The sequence below is a fragment of the Mobula hypostoma genome, chromosome 27 (genome assembly GCF_963921235.1).
Source record: "Mobula hypostoma chromosome 27, sMobHyp1.1, whole genome shotgun sequence".
Lineage (NCBI taxonomy): Eukaryota > Metazoa > Chordata > Chondrichthyes > Myliobatiformes > Myliobatidae > Mobula > Mobula hypostoma.
Window position 1 is genome coordinate 10,801,189 of NC_086123.1, and position 20,763 is coordinate 10,821,951.

Genomic DNA, 20,763 nt, shown 5'->3' on the forward strand with positions numbered 1-20,763 from the left:
TGTCTCCAAATCTCTTCAGCCACCTGTTTCAAACCCTGGGGTGTATAGCACCTGGTCCAGGTGACTTTTCTGCCTTTAGACCTTTAAGTTTCCCAAGAACCTTCTACCTGGTAATGGCAACTTCAAATAATTCTGCATCCTGACACTTTGAACTTCTGGCATACTGCTGGTGTCTTCCACAGTGAAGACAGATGCAAAATACTCCTTACTTCATCTGCCACTTTCTTTGTCCTCCATTACTACCTCTCCAGCATTGTTTTCCAGCAGTCTGATATCTTCTCTCGCCTCCCTTTTACACTTTGTATATCTGAAGATACTTTTGATATCTTCTTTAATATTATTGGCTAGCTTACCTTTGTATTCCATCTTTTCATTCTTTGGGACTTTTTTAGTTGCTGTCTGTTGGCTTTTAAAAGCTTCCTAATCCTCTAACTTCCACTAATTTTTGCTGTATTATGTGCTCTCTCTTTGACTTTTATGTTGGCTTTGGCTTTCCTTGTCAGCCATGGTTGAGTCATCTTGCTTTTAGAATACTCCTTCCTCTTTGGGATGTATATATCTACCATGTTCTGAATTGCTCCCAGAAATTCCTGCCATTGTTGCTCTGCCAACATCTCTGCTAGCATTCTTTTCCAATCGATTTTGACCAGCTCCTCTCTCATGCCTCTCTAATTTCTTTTACTCCACTGTAATACTGATACATCTGACTTTAGCCTCTCCTCAAGTTGCAGGGTAAATTCTTTCATAACATGACCATTGGTCCCTTAGGGTTCTTTTACCTTCTCTCTAATTAATTCTGGTTCATTGCTTAACACCCAATCCAGAATAGCTGAACCCCTAGTGGGCTCAACCATGAGCTTCTCTACAAAGCCATCTTGTAGGCATTTTAGAAAATCCCCCTCTTCTGATCCGGTACCAGTCGGATTTTCCCAATCTACCTGCATATTGAAATCCCCGTGTCTGTTGTAACATTGCCTTTTGACATGCATTTTCTATCTCCCATGGTAATTTGTAGGCTACATCTTTATTTACCACTGTTTGGGGAGTCTGTATATAACTCCCATTAGGGTCTTTTTACTGTTGCAGTTCCTTAGCTCTACCCACAATGATTCAACACCTTCCCACCCTGTATCACCTTTTTCTAATGAGTTGATTTCATTTTTTTTTACCAACAGTGCCACACCACCCCTTCTGCCTACCTGGCTGTTCTTTAAATATAATGTGTATCCTTGGATGTTCAGTTCCCAGCTGTAATCTTCTTTCAGCCATGATTCACTGATGCCTACATATCATATATTAGATGCCAATCTGTAACTGTGCTACAAGTTCATCTACTTTATTCAGTATACAGCGCACATTCAAATATATCACCTTAAGTCCTGTATTCACCCTTTTCAATTTTGTCCACCTTTTACATTGCAACTCATCCTGTTGACTGCAATTTTGCCCTAACATCAGGCTTTCCTTGCTAGCAGTCTCACTACACATTGCCCCCATCTGTAAGCCAACTAACACATCCTCAGTACCATCATTCCATTTCCCATCTCTCTGCCAAATTAGTTGAAACCCTCACAGAAAGTTCCAGCTCTTTTTCTCCGGTCCTGTGGTGACTTCCCACGAACCCAAAGGCCTACCGGTCAGTCGGTGAACACAGAATACTTTGCGGATGCTGGGGTGAAAGCAACAATCACAACGCGCTGGAGGAACTCAGCAGGTCGGGCAACATCCGTGGAAACGATCAGTTAATGTTTCCGGCCGGAACCCTTCGTCAGGACTGTCGAGGGGAGGGGCAGAGGCCCTATAAAGAAGGTGGGGGGAGGGTGGGAAGGAGAAGGCTGGTAGGTTCCAGGTGAAAAACCAGTAAAGATAAAGGAGTGGGGGATGGGAAGCAGGGAGGTGATAGGCAAGAAAGTTGAAGAAGGAATAGGGGAAAACACAATGGGTAGTAGAAGGAGGCGCAACCATGAGGGAGGTGAATTGGTCATTGTAAATTGTCCTGTGATTAGGCTAGTGTTAAGTAGGTGGTGGTGCAGCTCATTGAGCTGGAAGGACCTGTTCTGTGATGCTTCTCGAAATAAATAAAAGTATCATCTTCAATCTGCAAGATCATGTGGTGTTTACATCATATAAACCCACAGTGATGTCTCTGTGTTCTCCCACATGATTTAGTTAATACTATATGCAAATTCACTGCAGTCAGTGAGCATTCAAACACGTTAGAGCCCATCCACCTACTGTACTTGGGAGGCAGTGACATTCTTCACCATTCCTTGGTTTCTTGGCCAGCAGTATGTTACATGTGGTGCTATGAATTTGTACCTGCTTTTTGGTATGGTTCATCGTTCAGTTTGTTTGTGTTTGTCTTTTTTCTCATTTGCACAATACGGGTGGAAGAATCTCCAAATCTTATTGAAAGTGCTGAAATAAAAATCAACCATCATGGGGGAGATGGGGTAGAAAGGGTATTCTTCTGGCTGCATAAAATGTTTTGACTAAAATTGTTCCCAGGGAAAAGTTTGGTATAATTCAATCATCAAATGTTTTACTGATTGTTATCTTATTCCATCTAAATATCTCTTGAAATTAACGTGACGGGAGTTGGCATTATTCTCACTTTACAGTCATTGCTAAAACACCTTACAGAAATGAGCTGAACATTAAACCTACATTGTAGTTTGCTTTTATAACTTCTCCTGTGGTTTGCATAGTCATCTGGCGTTCATCCCTTTGCAAAGAAACGGTGGTAGAGCTGACAAAGGAAGTGGCCAGTGGCCAATGTTCACTTTCTCCCATCTTCGTGCGCTTGAATGTAAAGGAGGGATTATGGCTTCAGATTGTGCATTGATACTATTTATTACTTTGACCCAACAAATAATACGTAATTTATTGAAGAACGATGAGCATTCTCCAATCCAAAAATGGGATAACAATATTAATATCTTCTTCAATTTATTTTTGTGTGACTGTATTTTACTGATATTTGGTATGTGTTTGCAATCTTCTATGTGCTATGTGTGACTGTGTTTTGCACCTTGGCCCTGAAGGAATTCTGTCTTATTTGGCTGCATTGATGGGTACCCATGTATGGTTGAATGACAATTAGACTTGAAATTGAACTTCAGTTTGACAACAGTGTGCAAAATTAACTTTGCACCCAGAATGGTGCCACCATGATTTGTAAAACTAATAAAATGTCTACTTTTCATAAAATTCTCTGTTTTCCCGATAATTAATTTATAAATGTCTTGTAATTTCTTTTCAGCATGAGCCATGGAATTAAAATACATTGCTCTTTTCATAAACATACACATGTCTGTGGACTATACTTGATCTTTCAAGTATGCCCTTTCATCCTCTCAATTGTCTAATTATAATTCTATAAGAATGGGAATCTATGGCAAAGCTGCTGTTTCAGGCCCAAGTTGCTGACAGTGTCCCCAACTCACTTTTGAGCAAAATTGAAATGCATGGTACTGGGGTTAGAAAGTTGACAGAGAATGAGGATAATGGACAGAAAATGGAGATTAGGAATAAATGGGTCTTTTTTTTTTGGTTGGGAGGCCTTAACTGGTTGGTAGGCCTGCACTGGAGAGAGGTTCACAAGAGTGAGACTGGGAATGAATGGGTTAACATCTGTGGAGCGTTTGATGGCCTTGGACCTGTTTAGAAGAATGAAGCGAGGTCTCATTGAAATGTATCAGATATTGAAAGGCCTAGATAGAGTGGAGGTGGAGAGGATTTTCTGTAGTGAGGGAGTCTAGGACCGGAGGACACAACCTTTTATGAGGGGAATTATGTGGATTTCACCCTCTTGTCTTTTGTCTCTGAAAGCATGAGAAGTAATTCAAATTGAATTGTACACAAAAGTCTTCGAAACTTTGGCAACATAGAGGTGGAGTAGATACTTCCACGTCATTTGTTGTCTAGAGTCAGGAATTACAGTCTCCAAATAAGGACTCAGCCATTCATGACTGACATAACCAGGAGTTTCTCCACCCTCCTGAATCTATGGTATTCTCTGTCCCGAAGGGTTGTGGGGGCTCGGTTGTTTGATATATTCAGGCTGTATGAATGTTTAGGTAATTAGGGGCCAGGGAGAAGAAAAACGGCATTGGGATTAAAGATCAGCCCTGACTATATTGAAAGCCAAAGAAGACCCATAGGACTGAATGGACTATTTCTGCTTTTGTTTCTTAATGTTATTACTTCCTCCCTTGCCATGAATAGCAGCCTGCATCATTAGTTGAATTGGGTTATACCAAACAATGTGTTACCATATTACCTTTAAGGAATGCGTGGCTGGAAACTATCTCAGTACCTGCACTTCCACTTAAAGTATATTAATTCTTCAACAATTCCATTACAAACAAACCACTTAAGATGGCAACTGAGTATTGCCCTTGAATGTGTCCATCTGGAATTTGTCTTACATTCCTATGAAAAGTACTATAAAGCAATATTGAGATTTATAAGTATGGAAACACCAATGCCCATGAATGGAAAAGCCTACAGAGAGTACTGACTACAGCCCACTTCATCACAGGGAAAGCCCTCCCCACCATTGAGCATACCTGCAAGAAAACAGCATGCATCATTGAGGACCTCCACTATCCACCATCTAGGCCATGCTCTCTTCTTGCCGCTGTCATTGGGAGGGAGGTACAGAAGCCTTAGGCCCCACACCACCAGGTTCAGGAACAATTATTATTCCTCAGCCATCAAGCTCCCGAATCAGAATCGATAAATTCACTCTCCTCAACACCGAACTAATTTCAGAACCTATGGACTCACTTTCAAGGACTCTACAGCTCATGTTCTCAATATTTATTATTTATTTATTATTATTATTTTGTTTTTCTCTTTGTATTTGCAAAGTGTGTTGTCTTTTGCGCATTGGCTGCTTGTCAGTCTTGCAGTATTTCATTGATTCTATTGTGTTTCTTTGTATTTACTGTAAATACCCACAAGGAAATGAATCTCAGGATAATATATGGTGACATGTATGTACAATGATATAAATCTACTTTGAACTTTGAACTTCTTAAAACTTATTTGTTGTGCTTTGCCACCAATCACTATTATTATAAGTTTCCTTCTCGCTTTTGTTCTATTCCATCGTGTGAAGTACTCCTGAATTGTGCCAGCTCCTTTCCTGCTGGTGCTTGTTTAATTAGCACTCAGAAGTCTCTGCTGCTGAATTAGTTCCCAATATTTCCATGACCAAATTTATTTCCGTTAGTTCGGTAGCTCATGAAGTTCGCTGAGAGGTGGGTCCCTGATATCCCTCTGGGGATAAAGGATCTGTATTTAGTGGAGATAATGACCACAGTTGTAGCGTGATTGCTGGTTTCTGGCCATTTTATTTAATTATGTAACCTGAGATGGTAACAATTCCCTTTGCACATTTGAATACCTTCAACATGTTCCCTTTTTAATTGATTAATGGCACCTATCAATAATTTTAAGGCTGAAATGTTCAATTGTTGATATTTAATTAATTATTGAGATACAGCACAGAGTAGACATTTACAGCCCCTTGAGCTGCTCCGCCCATCAATCCCCTAATTTAATCCTAGCCTAATCACGGGACAATTTACAATGACAAAGTAACCTACCAATTGGTAGGTTGTTGGAATGTGGGAGGAAAGTGGAGCACCCAGAGGAAATCCACATGGTCAGGGGAAGAATGTACAAACTCCTTACAGGCAGTGGTGGGAATTGAACCCAGGTCGCTGGTACAGTAAAGCATTGTGCTAACCACTACACCTCTGTGCTGCCCTAAATATGATTCATTGAAAGTCAAACCAACATCAATAAAAACTGACCTTTCATTGTAGGATTTATTTAAAGAAAGCAAGTTTCACACCGTGTTACATTTATGCTACTCATATATCTATAAATCTTTATTTATTTCCTTTTATTGTGTGTTTCTTTCCATCACTAAATCTATGACAGGTAATCCTGCTTTTAAATAAGCCCCAAGGATATAACTTCTGTAACACATCAAAAACTGGATTATGATTCCATACCTAGATAAAGTTGAATGCAAATAATATTCTGGCTTCATTTAAATTTATTTAAAAAAAACAGTTCCGCTTCTTTTTAAAATCTGCTGTCTGCATTTTGCATTCTCAGAGATGTCACATTCCCATGGGAGTGCAAATGGAAGAAAAGGAAATTCTCCTAGATTCCCAGCCAAAAACCAAGAGATGCTTCCTTCTTCTCACTTAGTGGGATATTGCCAAGTCAATAGTTAAAGCTAAGTTTGATGACATGTGTCTGTGGAGCCAGAAAGTGGCGTACTTTGTATGTATTGTTAACAGAACAATGCTTTGAGGAATACATTTAAGTTTTGCATCACACAGCACTGCTAACTTCACTCAAAGTGCAGAGCAGAAGGTATGATTACCGATTTTAATGCAAGCAATGTGCAAGGTCATAAAGAAATACAGCTTTCTCTTTTTTTCAAGCTCCATTGAACTGAGGTCACCTTTTACTCTTTTTGTGTTGGAGTCGGTGCCATTAATCTTCATTAATAACCCTTATACACCCAACAAAATCCTCAGAATGTGTTAATAGCTTTGTCATGCAAGGTAAAATTAGGCTGACGAGGTCATCCTTAACAGCAGGTATTCCTCGATCTGCAGACTCCTCAGTGATGTGCCTGCCAAATATATAGTTATGTTTACCTTGGTTCCTTAAAGTTACTGCATCATGTTTTGCAGGTTACTAATTGAGTACCACAATGTGCTGCACAGTGCAACCAATTAGTTGCTGGAGGAAGGAGAATTACTTGCTGGGAATAATTTGAGGTAACAGCCAACATTCTATTGAAGGGTTATGAGGAAATGAGTTTACTACATTTTAGACATATAGCACTCATCTACAGGAAGCCTACTGTTTATTTTGAGCCTACCTAAGGAATGTGGGCCAAACTTCTCCACCAGCAGTGCACAGAGAGTGACAACTGACCAGGCTGAACACTGTGTTTACAAAACCACAGTTTACTAATTTAACACCCTCTTTCTGTACATTTGCTTTAAACTTACAAAGATAGAAATTTTACTACTTGAATACTTAAGGGGCAGTAGAACATACCATACAGGAACAGACCATTCATCCCACTATGTTGTGCTTTTTTTTAGCGTGTGGCACCAGACAGTCAGACAGTCAGATTGGTCTCTTTTCAGATTAACCTGGTCACAATATGAACGTTCCTGACTCGACCCTTTTCTTTTTAACAAGGCCGAGTGGCTAGTTCGACACTCAACCCGGCACGGATGGAAAGCGTGCTCAGCGGATGGCCCGACTTGGATTCGAACTCGGGAGCCTTCGCTCCGGAGTCCGGCACTGATGCCATTGCGCCACCGGCTGGCCTATGTTGTGCTGAAGCAGCTAAAACCTAAATCAAGAACACCCAAACACCATGTCCATATCCTTCCATCTTCCTTACATCCGTGTACCCATCCAAATTTCTCTTAGAAGCCTCCAATATATTTACCTCTACCACCATACCAGGCAGCACATTCTGGGCATCCAGCACTCCCTGAGGGAAATCTTAACCCTCACATCCCCCTTGAACCTACCCCCTCTCACCTTCAATGCATGTCCTCCGGTATTAGACATTTCAACCCTGGGAAACAGATACTCCCTGTTTCCTCTGTCTATGTCTCTCTTAATCTTGCAAATCTCTATCGGATCTTCCCTCAGCCTCCAGTGTTCCGGAGAAAACAACCCGTTTATCCAGCCTCTCATGATAGTACATGCCCTCTAAACCAGGCAGCATCCTGATAAATCCCTTCTGCCCCCTCTCCAAAGCCTCAACATCCTTCCTATAGTGGGGCGATTAAAACTGTATGCAATACTCTGGATATGGCCTAAATATTATTTTATAAAGTTGCAACATAACCTCTTGACTTTCAAACTCAATGCTTTGACTGATAAAAACAAGCATTCCATGAGCGCCTTAACCACCTTATTGATCTGTGTAGCCACTTTCAAGGAGCTATGAACATGGATCCCATATCTCTCTGCTCAGTAACACTGTTAAAGAACTTGCCCTTAACAGTGTACTGTTTCTTTGCATTTGCTCTACCAAGTGGGCACATGGCCAAGTGGTTAAGGCAGTGGACTAGCGACCTGAAGGTCGTGAGTTCAAGCCCCAGCTGTGGGAATGTGTTGTGTCCTTGAGCAAGGACACTTAATCACAGATTGCTCTGCGACGATTTCAGCTGTATGGGTCCTAATGCCCTTCCCTTGGACAACATTGGTGTCGTGGAGAGGGGAGACTTGCAGCATGGGCAACTTCTGGTCTTCCATACAACCTTGCCCAGGCCTGCGCCCTGGAGAGTGAAGACTTTCCAGGCACAGATCCATGGTCTCGCAAGACTAATGGATGCTTTTACTTACTTTTTACCAAGATGCAACATCTCACATTTATCTGAGTTAAACCATCTGCCATTTCTCTGCCCAACTGTTCTATATCATCGCAAATACGAGGAAATCTGCAGAAGCTGGAATTTCAAGCAACACACATAAAAGTTGCTGGTGAACGCAGCAGGCCAGGCAGCATCTCTAGGAAGAGGTACAGCCGAGACCCTTCGTCAGGACGAAGTCCTGAAACATCGACTGTACCTCTTCCTAGAGATGCTGCCTGGCCTGCTGCGTTCACCAGCAACTTTTATGTGTGTTGATCTATATCATGTTGTATTCTTGATCAGTCTTCTGCACTATCTGCAACTCCACCATCCAAAAACTAAGTAACCCACTTAACTACATTTTCATCCATGTCATTTATATACATCACAAACAGCAGAGGTCCCAGCACAGATCCCTGCAGAACACCACCAATTACAGACCTCCAGCTCGAATAAGTTGCTTCAAGCACTACCCTCTGTCTTCTCTGCACAAGCCAGTTGTGAATCCAAACAGCCAATTCACCGCGATCCCATGCATCTTTATCTTCAGTAATCAGTAACACCCAGTACGGCTGAAGAGCCTTTGTCTGTGCTGTACAACTCAATGAAGGACTATTTTTAATTAGAGGCATTTGCTGCAGTTGACGATAAATTGATGTAAACTCTAAACGGCTGGCAAGAATTCTCTTTCCAGAAGAAGAAAACCTGTGAGATGACAGTTACATAAATAAATGATTTGGAATAAATGACTTAAACAGGAATTCCAAGTCAGATTGCCAGAACCTCCAGTTACTAATGCCAACAGCATCCCATCTGTATTGTTCAAGATGTGTTCTCCAGAACATGTCAATATTCTAATTGAAATATTCCTGCAATGATGCAATGTGGAAATCATCTCAGTAATATGAAAAAAATTCTCAAGTTAGAAACTAGTGTTACTAATACTGTAACTAGTTGAATTGATTTAAAGATTTATATTTGCTCATATCCCACAATCCTGATTGAGAAGTTACAGAACCTGAACCCCTGTACCTCCCTCTGCAATTGGATCCTTGACTTCCTAACTGGAAGACCACAATCTGTGTGGATTGGTGATAGCATATCCTCCTCGCTGACGATCAACACTGGCATACCTCAGGGGTGTGTGCTTAGCCCACTGCACATGACTGTGTGGCTAGGCATAGCTCAAATAACATCTATAAATTTGCTGAGGGTGTACAGGAGTGAGATATGTCAACTAGTGGAGTGGTGTCGCAGCAACAACCTGGCACTCAACGTCAGTAAGACGAAAGGGTTGATTGTGGACTTCAGGAACAGTAAGACGAAGGAACACATACCAATCCTCATAGAGGGATCAGATGTGGAGAGAGTGAAGTATTGAGAGTACAAAACTTGCATATGCCTGTCAGAATAAAAGGTAAAGATAACTAGTGCAGGGAATCTTGATTTTCAAGAGATATGGAGGCATGGTTAAGAGGTGCATAGCAGGTATAGGCAACTAGGAACAAATGAGGTGCTTATAGAGTATAAAAAATACAAGAGAACACTTAAGAAAAAAATCAGGAAAGCTAAAAGAAAGCATGAAGTTGCTCAAGAAGACAAGGTGAAGGAGACTCCGAAGAGATTTTACAGACATGTTAAGAGCAAAAGGATTGCTAGGGACAAAATTGGTCCTCTAGAAGACCAAGACTGGGGGTGTAGTGGACAGTGAGGAAGGCTATCATGACTTGCAGAGAGATCTGCATCAACTGGAAAAATGGGCTGAAAAATGGCAGATGGAACTTAATACAGATAAGTGCAAGGTTTTGCACTTCAGTACGACCAACCAGGGTAGGTCGTACACAGTGAGCAGTAGGGCACTGAGGAGTGCAGTAGAACAAGGGGATCTGGGAATACAGGTATGTACATAATTCATTGAAAATGGAGTCATGGGTAAATAGGGTCGCAAAGAAAGCTTTTGGAATATTGGCCTTCATAAATCAATGTATTGAGTACAAGAGATGGGATGTTATGTTGAACTTGTATTAGATGTTGGTGAGGCCTAATTTGGATTATTGTGTACAGTTTTGGTCAGTCTACGGGAAAAATATAAACAAGGTTGAAAGAGTGCAAGGAAAATTTACAAGGATGTTGTCGGGTCTGGACGACCTGAATTTTAAGGAAAGATTGAATAGGTTAAGACTTTATTCTTTAGAACGTAGAAGATTGAGAGGAGATTTGATAGAGGTATACAAAATTATGAGGGGTATAGATATGGTAAATGCAAGCAGGCTTTTTTTCGCGAGGTTGGGTGGGACTACAACCAGAGGTCATAATTTAAGGGTGAATGGTGAGAAGTTTAAGGGAAACATGAGGGGAAAGTTCTTTACTCAGAGGGTCGTGAGACTGTAGAGTGAGCTGCCAGCATAAGTGATGCATGTGAGCTAGATTTCAACAGTTTAGCAAAGTTTGGATAGGTACATGGATAGTAGAGGTCAATAGGAGTAGGCAGTCTAAATGGTTTTGGCATGGTCTAGATGGGCTGAAGGGCCTGTTTCTGTGTTCCACTTTTCTATGACTCTATATAACTCCCACCATCTGAAAGATGAAGGTACAGAGAAACGTCATTATCTGGAAGTTCCTCTCCTAGTCACATTTTTTCCTGAGTTGAAAACATATCACTGTTCCTTCAGCTCCACAGAATATACAGCCTCCTATCATACAGGCAATGGGAGAACCTTGAAACGGTTCAAGAAGACAGTTTGGCAATACATTCCAAAGAATGATTAGGGATGGGGAAATAGATGCTGGTTTCAGCAAGGACATGAAAATCTTATAAGTGAACAACTTAAAATAAAATGTCCTGCTTGGGAATTTCCAGTCAAGGTGGCGCCAGTGAATAATGATTCCTCAGAAGACATCTTTCAGATAGCAAACCTTTCCAAATATTTCACTTTTTCTATACCTTCTGTGTGTTATTTTTTGTCTTGTTTGTGTTGGAGACTGTGGCGTAAGCTTGAATCTCAATGGAATGATCCAGCACTGTGCTGTGTCCGGAGGGCTCCCCCATGGAGATCAGAGATGGAGGGGGCCGCAAAGGTCCGAGGACACAAGCTGACCCGTGGTTAAGACCAGAGTCGAGGCGCGGGGTCATGAACGGCGCCATCTCAAAGCGGCAAGGAAGATCAAAGCATCGAGATGCATGCAGAGTAGGCCAGTGATGGCTTCCAACGGAGGCGGTCAGAAGCCGGTTTGGCGCAGTCAGTATTGGGTCAGTGGTCACTCCTTATAGAAGGACTGAGTCCGTGCGGCTGTTCTCCTTGTATGCAGACGAAAAGGCGTTTCCCGTATTCTGACAACACACACAATAATTGCTGGTGAACACAACAGGCCAGGCAGCATCTATAGGAAGGTGTACAGTTGATGTTTCGGGCCAGGACCTACGCAGGGTCTCGGCCCAAAATGTCGACTGTTCCTCTTCCTATAGATGCTGCCTGGCCTGCTGCGTTCACCAGCATTTTTTGTGAGTGTTGCTTGAATTTCCAGCATTTGCAGATTTCCTCGTGTCTGTGTTTTTAAATCCCATATTCTGAGATTGATGTCATTATTGGACTGTATTTTATATTGCTTTCCTCCAGTTTTTTGGTGTTTTCTTTATTTGAATGTTTGGCAGGTGGGTGATCTGTTAATTTTCTGTGTAAGAGGGGGATTGGGGGTTTACTGCTACTGTTATTGTACATTTTTGCGAGTGATGGGGTGAGGGATTGTTATGTGCAGGGGTTTGTTGATTGCTATTATGGCTGTGTTTTTTTGCTGTGAGCAAGGGGGGATTTTGGGATCTGTGAGTTTTCTTTCTTTCGTTTTTCGTACTGGGTGGGGGGGGGGACACTTGATGTCTTTTCTTACATCAGCACCCATGGTTTTTCTGTATTAGCTGTCTGGAGAAGACAAATATCAAAGCTGTATTGTTTATCCTTACTTTGACAATAAAATAAACCTTTGAACTGCTGAGTTAGGCAAGATGGAGTAGCCAAAGGTCTCCCTTCCAAAACTGTGATCCAATGAACCTTGCCAGAGAAACATGCCTGCTTTGATGTTGAAATCATGCAAAGCTGCTCCATTCTACATGGCCGAAACATCCTGGTGGCATCTTAGGGTGAAGTACCGCAAAGATGCTGTTTCTCGGATGCGGCTAGTGGGGGAGGGGTAACAGGGGAGTTTATCCTGGCGACATGTGGCCGGTTCAGTAAATTGGAGAAATGTTGAATAAAAGACTGACTGGAACTCTACCACATTTTACAGGGGAAAAAAATACCTGTTAAAGCCAGCTTGCTTAAGTGGTAAAATCACCTTTTATATGTTTGGCATCATATCACAGCACAATTCTAAACTATTTTCCACAGAACCACGGCTCTAAGAAATCTGTAATTAGCACAATATACGTCCAGCTCTTCCTGCTACGTCATTCTCTGCTTGTACAGATAGCGTCTGCACAACATACGTTTCTTGTTTGTCATTAACAATGGCATCCTTTATTATTTCCAGAAAAAACTATTAGCACAGGAACTAGATTGAAGACAGAAGAAGTAGAAGAATGTAGTTGATCTATACATCATCCAGAATAATTGATCTTCATCTTCCGCTGACAATCCCATGGAGATTGTTACACTCTTATGGCATTGATTGATTCCTGGAGCCAAATATAATGTAACATTCTATCCATGCAAGAAAGTCAACTATTTTGAACTGCAGCTTTCAGATTGTGGGATAAAAGTTTTAAAAAATCATATTATGCATGCAAATCATTCAGTAATAATTGTAATCAAATGTTGTTCGGGTTCACTTAAGCCGAAACGCATGTTCGAAGTGTACATATTTATCATGGCAGTTTGGCCTCTATATGTTTTCACTCTCTGTCTGCTCTCATTCACTCATTGACCAGATAACACTGACAAATGCTGGAGGAACTCAGTTGGTCAGGCAGCATTTATGGAGGAGAATAAGCAGTCTAAAGTTTTGGGCCAACGGGTATGGAACAGGATAAGAAGATGGTGTGAGGGGAAGCAGTACAATCTGGCTGGTGATAGGTGAAGCCAGCTGAGGTATAAGGTGGAAATGAAGGGAGAAGCTGGGATCTGATAGGTGGAAAAGGTAAAAGGCTAAACAAGAACGAGTCTGATTGGAGTGGAGCGTGAACCATTGGAGAGAGAGAAGGAAGGGGGCACCAGAGGGAGATGTTTGGCAGGTGAGGAGAACAGAAGGGAGCCAGAATGGGGCCAGAATGGGGAATGAGAAAAGAGGGAAGCAGAGTGTTAGATATTGCCGGAAGTTAAAAGAATGTTCATCCTGTCAGACAGCCTTGTTTACAGCCTATATCCTTTGTCGTCCTGTTTCACTTTATCAAACCTGACACCACTTTTCCTATGTCATTACAAGCTTGTGTTGCTTCCTTACCAGCTCTGACAAAGTGTCTCTGACGTGAAACATTAATTCTCTTTCTTTTCCCACAGACGCAGCCTGGCGTACTGAGTATTTTCAGCATTTTCTGTTTTGAGTTTAGAGTTCCAACATCTGCATGTTTTTAACGTTTCACAATGATTTTGAATGCTGGCGATTATATTTTGTTACTTCCGGAACCACAAAGTATGCTTCGATGGGTGCAGCTGTGGTTTGACAGTGGTTCCAGTTTGACCATGAGATATGGACGAGTAAACCACAAAAATGTTTGTTTTAAGTGTACAGTTCTGATCTTCCTGTACTGAGATACATTCCCTTTTAATGTATTTGGAGGACTATAAGATGGAAAAGTTTCTTGTATGACACTTGGCAGGGGAAAGATGAACTCTGGGTAATAATGGAAATGGAGCATGTCAGATTAACTGTCCACGCGCTGTGTCTTTTCATTGCAGTCAATGGGAATGAAAGTCAGGTAGAGTGTGTATTTGGAAATGATGCTGTATCAAACATTGCTCAATGTTAAACTTACCCTTATTCTGTTTCAATTGTTGCTTAAGCTGAATGAAACTTAAAATATATCACAGTGAAAAGCGGACCCAATATCGTTGCCAGTTAAAGCTCCTGATTAGTTTTACTCAATAAGTTGCTATGTGTTTTGAACTTGGCAGCAACTGCAATACCTTTGTTCTTCAACTTGCATTTTGCCGGGTCCTGTCATAGTAAAGGATGTGATAGATGCAGGAGTCTGAGTTCCTTTTCTTCGTGTCTCCTCCTTTCATTCAGCTCCTCTCCTGGCCAGAGTTTAAGCACTTTAAACTTTCCCTCTTTAGTAGTTTTCTTGATTCCTAATTCTCTCCCAGCCACCACAGTATAGGTAAAGCTGCTAACCACAATGCATTGCGCAGAGTTATCTGTATCTGGCTTGTGCATTATGACAGTAATAACATGATTTAAATGTTATCTGCATATAACCGGCAAGAAAAAGTTGGCTTGAAGTTTGAATCTAACTTCCAAGTTGTTACAGTTTATGCATCTCAGTGGTCTGTGTTGGCCTCGTCAGTATTACTACTCTGAACTGATGGCCATTGAACTATGTGGAGTGAAGCCAGAGTTTACACTGATCTTATATTATGATAGCTCCTTCTTAACTGTTAGTTGGCAGCACTGTAATAGAATTAAATGCTACATTTTTTTAAAAAAGTGGATTGTAAATCTGATTGGTAAATTGTTTGGAAACCGGAAAAGTTGATAGGAGACAGTTAAGAGTATAAAATTATGAAGGGCCTGGATATTGTTACACTGGCTATTTTCCTATTTTCTTCCAATGATTGATGATCATAATATTTTATGATATGCTTCCTGAAAAATTAAACACTGGACTTCCTCTATCATTGCACGCAGCAGATAATTAAATAGGCTCTCCCTTGGTGGACATGGAGCTGGGTAAAATAAAACAGTAAATGCTACAAAGATTCAGCAGGTCAGGATGTATCTGTGGAAAGGGGAGCAGTTAATGCTTCGACTTCAGGGGCTGAGCAGCTGAGAGTTTCCAACAATTTCCAATTTCTGGCATCTGTAGCTTGCTTTTTTTTATTCTTGTGGTGCTGGGTAAATTCTTTACAGTATGGTAAGAAGAAGAAGAAAGCCCTTAACTCCGAGTGGAGTCATTGGGATGCTGTCACGACGGCGTTTTTTTTTAGCAGGCTTTCTTATTTTTACGAGGCCAAGTTGCACCCAGCACGGCTGGAAAGCATGGAAGGGAGCTGGCTGGATTCGAACTCGGGAGCCGTCGCTCCGCAGTCCGGCACTGATGCCACTATGCCACCAGCCGGCTTTTACAGTATGGTAAATCTGCCTAATGATTAACTTGGTAACAATAGCAGACACCTTTCCAGTAATAAATGATGTATGTGCACAAATTGTTGCAAAAGCTAACTCAGAACATTCCAATTTTTCTTCTTTAATTTAATACATTTGAATTGTTAGGATGGGAAACAGATTCCTCCCCCAGGCCATAAGACTACTGAACTCCCTGCCCCCCACACAGGTCTCACTACGTATGAAGCGCCAGTAGCGTTATACTGTTTACTTTTTAACTTGTATCATATATGCACCTTATTATTTATTAATCTATTTGTGGTAATATCACTTTGTGTTATATGTGTGAATTATATGTACTGTGTTGTGCACCTTGGCCCGAAGGAACGTTGTTTCGTTTGGTGGTATACAGATGATCGGTTGAATAGCAATAAACTGACTTGAAATTCACCTTGATTCATTTGCTAAGAAATGTATTGTACACAAGTGAAACCAATATGTGATTCTGTATCCATTTGTATAGTTATTTTCAGTTTTCTTTTAATAATGTTCCTCTCTTTTAAGCAAATCTTAATTTAACTGCTTTCTTGAAGATCCTCTTGGGCAGAATTATTGGGAAATCTCTGCTGATTGGACTGGTATGGGCCTTCCCAGTTTTGGGAGTGAGAGTCTGCTTACAGTGCAGTGTTTATTTAAACCAGAAAAAAAAGGTCATGGAAATATAAGCTGTCTTGGACATCACTTGCAATTGAACTTCCTAGATAACTTGTGCTGGTTTGTTTAATTTCACACAAGTTGTACTAGAAAATCTATTGCAATGAAAAGAAATTCAGCTTTAATATGTCATGACTTTCAAAAGGTACTTAGTCAAACCACAAAGGAAAGACCAAAAGAAAGTCCACAATACAAACTTAGAGCTTTCAAAAGAATATTTAATTCATCAATTCAATAAAGAAAAGACTAATGCAGTTTTTAGGCAAGAAAATGGCATTATTGCAAGGGACCTACATACAATACAGATGACTCAAATTTTAGTTGTCTCTTTCTCTTATAAAGAAACATTTGTCCCCCACCCCCCTTGGGGCCATATCCCAGAAAAAATATTTGCATTAATTTGGACCTCTGTAGAACAGTCTCCCTTTGCCATCAGTCTAATGGCGCTTAGCCTAAGCCTTTGTCCCTTGCAATCTCAAAGCTTTCCTGTAATTGAAGGGCTTCCCTAAGGAGTCAATAATTACTTTCAGTCTCGGTGATCTGCTTACTAACTTTAATGCAACCTTACACAAACCTACCAAACCCTTTTTACAACTACATTGGAGTATAACCCATCATACACGAACAATTTATGTCTCTCACTGACACAGAAATCTATACAATGACATAATGCTAGATCCATAACTCGAAGGGAAATATATGGTTAGTTAAAGAACTTCTGACCTCTTAAAGCAGTGTAGTACATTTCCAGTTGTAATTCTCATTCTCATTCAGAGTATTTGTTGTTTCATGACCTGGTAGACCCCTGTTGAGGTTGGACAATGTCACCTCAAAGTCAAACAGGTAGTAGTCTGGAATTCAATCTGTTTAAAAACATCAATATGATATTGGTGTCAAATGTTTTGTCTCAGGGAAACATGATTGTAAGCTTTTGTTTTACCATACAGATCAAGCGGAGTAGCACAGAGGGTGTGGATGGGCTTCTGGCTTCAATGGGGGAACACAAGTATTCGGTGAAGATGGAGCATCAGCTCTCAGGTGGGAGGCATATTTAAGATTTGCTGATGGGATAGGAATGGCTATTGTTGAATGGGGTTGGGGTCTCAAGGTATTTGATGGGACTTGGGTTTCTGTGTGAGATTCCCAATATTCAAAGGGCAAGTTCAAAACTGTAGAACTAAAAGCAGCAAATCTTATTTCGATTTCAGCAGTAGCATACATGCAGGGAGGTTTAGGAGGGAAAGCCTCCCTTAAGAATTAAACGCATTGTGTTGTATAAACTGGTAAATTGGTTTATTATTGTCACCTGCACTGAGGTACATGTTTTGTGTGCAATCCATACAGATCATTTCACCACAACAGTGCACAGTGGTAGCAATAACGGAATGCAGAATAAAGTGTTACAGTTACAGACAAAGTGTAGTGCAGACAATTGGGTGCAAAGCCATAATGAGACCAAGAGTCCATTTTAGTGGACCATTTAAAAACATTTTAACAGCGGATCAAAGCTGCCCGTGGAGGGAAGGCAGTCTTCCCCATTGATTAATATATATATATCTATATATGTGTATATGTTTGCAGATTGAAGGTCTGTATTTCACCCATTGTAATTTCACTATATTAAATCAAATTCTGTATTGTTAGTTATAAGATCCAATTCTGTCAAGTAGTTGTGGTTTTGTGTAAATATTTCGTATTTTTCATTTGTAATGTGTGGGCACGTGGCCAAGTGGTTAAGGCATCGGACAAGTGACCAGAAGGTCGTGAGTTCGAGCCCCAGCCGAGGGAACGTGTTGTGTCCTTGAGCACACAGTGCTCTGTGGCGCCACTGGTGCCAAGCTGTATGGGTCCCAATGCCCTTCCATTGGTGTCATGGAGAGGGGAGACTTGCAGCATGGGCAACTGCCGGTCTTCCATACAACCTTGCCCAGGCCTGCGCCCTGGAGAGTGAAGACTTTCCAGGCGCAGATCCATGGTCTCATTTGTAATTAATCACAGTCACTCTAAACACTCTGGAGTTCAATTACAATTCGTTGCTTACAATACCAATACAAGATTGGTGATTCTCTGATAACTAATATGGAATTCAATAGAAACAAGTTGAAGCTGGTGTTTGTTCATTATGTGTGCTTTCTTGTGTATTGACTGTGTATTTCGCTGCTTCCCGAGACTCCACAATGATATTCAGATGGGCATTGCATTTTGTTAGACCTCACTGGACGTGTTCAGATGCCATCTTCCATTAATCAGAACCACAGAGCATCCAGAAGGCAGACCAAAGATTTCTTCATCCCTGTTGGTAAGTTCTCTGATTTATTTTGGTGTAATTTACAATGTCCAGCCACCATATCCTTGCCCATGTTTATCTGGACCTTCCAGCCTAGAAACCTGCGACTGGAGCTTAGAAAAATAGAGGGCTATGGGTAACCCTAGTAACCTCTAAGGTAGGGACATGTTCGGCACAACTTTATGGGCCGAAGGGCCTGTATTGTACTGTAAGTTTTCTATGTTTCTATGCTAGGAGTGTTAACAAGGCTAGTTTGTAGAATCAAAGCTTCATATTCTGCCTCTGATTCCATTCTGCTGACTGTAAGAAAAAATAACTTTGGAGGTAGAGGACAAAATGGTGATACACAGTGCATTTAGCATTCTTGCCCGGGGATGAATTAATATTCATCTGAGTTCTACCAAGGAAATTGGAAGATAATTTCACTCTAGCAAAATGTATTGCTTCATTCTGACACAGTGCCTCCAACCATTTCTTTTTTATATATACCAAGCAGTCTTCACAGTGTTCATATTTGCCAGGGAAAGACCAATTCCATGCATTGTAGGGGACTGTTTTAAACTGTGAAGTTTCACCGTTGGTGATCACGTATATTTATCTGGTGGCCAAAAGCTGTCCTGCCTTGTTATGTGATAGTGTTTGCATATGGTGTTGATACATGGACAGGCCATGTAGGACTGCCTTCCAAACAAGATGTCTACTTGTTCATTCTTGCAACAAGATTTCCACTTGAGCATGTTCAAGCAAGATATTGTGTGTTAGAACGCCGTGTAAATAGTGTGCAGATTCATGACTCCAGTTCAAATCAAGTTACAATTATCTTTGTTCTCTTCCTTTTTTCAGCCTTGCTAATGGGCCCTGAAATCCCTGATGAGTCTTAAGATGCACCTAAGACCTCAACGTATTGATTTCCCACCAGACCTCCACACTCCAACCCACCAAATTTTGACGTTTCCCTTTTATATAGCTACAGTTCACTAAACATGGGCAATTACTTTTCTTTGCATTGTAAACATTGTGTTTGAAGGAATTCATAATCATGGTAAACAGATGGTCACAACTTCTTTCACCTGAGGGTAATATAATGCCTGCTAAAATCCTGAGGTGCAAATGATAGTTGATTGAAAAATCCATGTATGTGAAATCTCATCATCTTTACCTTTCAGTCCACAAGAACTCCATTGCACATACAACAATTTATAAACATGAGAAAGTCTGCAGATGCTGGAAATCAAAATCAACACACACACAATGCTGGAGGAACTCAGCAGTCAGGCAGCATCTATACAAATGAATGAACAGCCAAAGTTTTCGGTTGAGACCCTTTTTCAGGACTCAGAGGGAAGGGGAAAGATGCCAAATAATAAGGTGGGGGGTAGGGGAAGGAGGCTAGCTGGAAGGTGATTGGTGAAGCCAGGTGAGTGGGAAAGGTCAAGAGCTGGAGAAGAAAGAATCTGGTAGGAGAGGAGAGTGGACCATAGGAGAAAGGGAAGGAGGTGGGTATACAGGGAGAAGAAATATGCAGGTGAAAAGAAGTAAAATATCAGAGTAGGGAATAGAGGAAGTTGGGAGGTGGGGTGGTCGGTTTTGGAATTTTTTTTACCGGAAAGAGAAATTGATATTCATGCCATCAGGTTGGAGGCTACCCAGATGGAATATAGGGTGTTGTTCCTCCTCCCTGAGGGTGTGCTCATCTTAGCAAAAGAGGGGCCCTGGACCGACATGTTAGAACGGGAATGGGATGCGCTCCCTGCTTACTTCATTGCGAGATGCGCAATTTCATGTGGATGTCATCCATTCCATTTCCCTCAAAGTATTTGAGTTCAGATTCAGATTTATTTATTTATTGAAACATGGAGTGAAATGTGTCATTTGCATTAACAACCACCACACCCAATGATGTGCTGGGAGCAGCAGGCAAGTACTGTCACGAATTCCAGCACCAATATAGCATAGTCACGACGTTCAGCAGAACGACACAAGTAACAACAACAAAGCAGGACCACAATAGCAAAACAAGCCCCTTTTCCCACCCTCCGTTCCACTCACCCACTACCTCACAACACAGACAGGCAGAGGCCTCCAATCCCA

At 41.2% G+C, this 20,763-nt stretch overlaps 1 long non-coding RNA gene across 3 annotated transcripts in view; it reads left to right on the forward strand.

The window, feature by feature from the left end:
• The window catches only part of LOC134338430 (uncharacterized), a 159,776-nt gene extending 140,845 nt beyond the window's left edge, over positions 1–18,931 (forward strand). For all 3 annotated transcript variants that reach the window (XR_010016227.1, XR_010016225.1, XR_010016226.1), the window contains 2 exons: positions 17,333–17,423; positions 18,595–18,931. This is a non-coding gene — a long non-coding RNA (uncharacterized LOC134338430). The remainder of the gene's footprint in view (positions 1–17,332; positions 17,424–18,594) is intronic.
• Positions 18,932–20,763: the final 1,832 nt, after the last annotated feature.